Source organism: Pectinophora gossypiella, unplaced genomic scaffold, assembly GCF_024362695.1.
Source record: "Pectinophora gossypiella unplaced genomic scaffold, ilPecGoss1.1 Pgos_66, whole genome shotgun sequence".
NCBI lineage: Eukaryota > Metazoa > Arthropoda > Insecta > Lepidoptera > Gelechiidae > Pectinophora > Pectinophora gossypiella.
In genome coordinates, this window is record NW_026063276.1 from 22,859 (window position 1) to 25,272 (window position 2,414).

General features: G+C 33.0%; 1 long non-coding RNA gene across 1 annotated transcript; it reads left to right on the forward strand.

The window, feature by feature from the left end:
• Positions 1-826: 826 nt before the first annotated feature.
• Positions 827-2,011, forward strand: LOC126381604 (uncharacterized). The gene is made up of 3 exons (XR_007568892.1): positions 827-1,046; positions 1,118-1,347; positions 1,562-2,011. It is a non-coding gene; the product is annotated as an uncharacterized LOC126381604 (long non-coding RNA).
• Positions 2,012-2,414: the final 403 nt, after the last annotated feature.

The window sequence follows — 2,414 nt, forward strand, 5'->3', positions numbered from 1 at the left end:
GAAAAATATATAAATATAAATAATAAATAAACATTCAATAAACAAAGTGGTACTATCTATTTTCACTTCGTGCCAAGAAGCCGCTTCATAACTCGAAAATTTATGCGGACTTTTGAGTTAAGTATCACAAACCTAAAGGTCTATGTAACCAGGCCAAAAATTTCCAAAAAGAAAAAAGATGAGGCTATAATTATGACATAATAACACATTTGCGTAACCTGTGGATTCCATTGCTTACCGATTTGAAAATATGAAAATACGTTTATTGTTTTTATAGTATTTTATGCAACAGTTGTATAAGAAGGGTCAAAAAATGCGAGTGGCGTGAGTTGCGATGTGAGCCTTGGCGAACATCGCAATAAGAGACGCCACGAGCATTTTTTGACCTAGTTATACAACGTTGCATACAATACTTTTTCTACGACGACGTAATTTTAAATGAAACAAAAATTTTCCAATTTATTTTCCAACGCGCGGGAAAATGGCGGCAAATGTATACTTTTTTTTTATAGTATATCTATGGCACCAAACAAAGTAAAGGTGCCAGTTTCCAGGTCAAAAAAAAAAAAAAAAAAAACAACAACAATGCTTTTTTGGCGACATTATAGTACAGTTACACTTTGTAAACAATGCTTTTATAGGCCATAGAGCGTACACTTTTTCAAAGAGTTTAATTATGTATGTACTTATATTAGACTTTTTGGTTATTTAAATGCCAGATTAAAGTAGAGGAGTAGAAAAACGAATTTAACGTACCTAGTATAGTATTTGGCTGTATGGGTTATGTTTCCTTTGCCTGTCCTATGGACAAAATAACCAAAAAAAAAAAACTAAACAAAATGGTCTTATGGTCTCGTTCTGTGGTCTCGTTGCCGAGAAGTTCTCTTGATAATTTCCTGTGCTACTTTGTTAGAATTTGTAGCTTACAAGTTCACCGTGCGAGAGCGTCGACATTCTACTGTAAAAACTTCCATAGCCATTGTGTGTTTTGGATAGAGCCGATATGATAAAAAGTTTGTGGATAATGTTCGTTGATAAATTGCAATGTAAGTAACATACAATCAAATGACATTGTTATTATATATGACACTGTTATTATATAGTTATTTATTTATAGGTGTGAATGCTGATCGACTTTGTCATACTAACTCATACTCATACTAAGAGATGTAAGCAACAATAACAAGTTTCCTGAAGAATGTTCCAATCGGACAGTTGGAAACAATTATGTCTGTATAAGTTGTGGAATATCTTTGGGAAAGCAGTCACGAAGATAAAATCACAGGCCATGGGCTTATGGAAAGAAGTGAAGAGTGGTATTATATAGAAAAACAATCTCCGAGATAGGTATTAAAGTATTAAGTATTTTATGTTGTACATGAAAAATATTGTGTTTCAATCATAAATGTTATAAGGCAATCCTTAATTATGATTAAAACATTGTTCTAATTTTAATTTATTGTTGGCAATGTTTCAGTTCCATTCCTACACATTAAATAATATTGATACAATCGGGCATATTGTGCAATATACTATTAAAAACATTCATGTTTGCTTTCAGATGCCTGATGGATGCCCATGTATGCATTGTTTGCAGGATGAGCTCACCTCAAAAGCATTAATATCTAGTGAACATAAAAGCTGTGTTAGGTGTGTTGTTGCAATGTATATAGTTCTATTTATTAACCCCCGACGCAAAATTGTGTATATGTGTCTATCTGTAGCATCATAGCTCCCAAACGGATGATCCAATTTTAATATGGTTTTTTTTTTGTTTGTAAGTTATATTAGTCGAGAGTGTTCTTAGCTATGTTTGGTAGAAATCGGTTCAGGTCTTCAAGGTCATCAGAGATGTTTGTTAAGTGTGATAGGAATGTTACACGCTCAGTTTGCTTGCAAGCATAGGTATGTGGGATAAGTTATTTTTTGCTTTTTATAGGGTTTTTTTCACCTTTTTTCATAATAATTGAGTACTTTTGTTTTGTCGGGGGTTTTTTTTGTTCATAGATGTTGGTGAACTATGAGTTTATATCACTTTATAATTATTATAATTTATATTATTAAATCATTAAATAGATAAAAACCTGTATATATTTTAATGTTATTGTTAAGTTTATTCTCTACCTACTTACTAATATGTTACCATATTAAGTCTGTTCAAAAATCATAAATAGGTACTTGTTCTTCTTCTATCATGTAGGGTGTGAAGTGGATGACCAATCTCATCAACCAGGGTTATTGCTGAGCCGCCAATGTCGTTGGATCAGCCAGCAATGTCCTAACTGAATCAGGGATCACAAAGAAATTTTTGTGTTTTGTCCCCACCGGGACTTGAACCTGGGACCTCCGGAATGTTAGCCACTGGACCACATAGGCCGAGAGTATATGGTTAAGTTGCTATTTTATTTCAACTA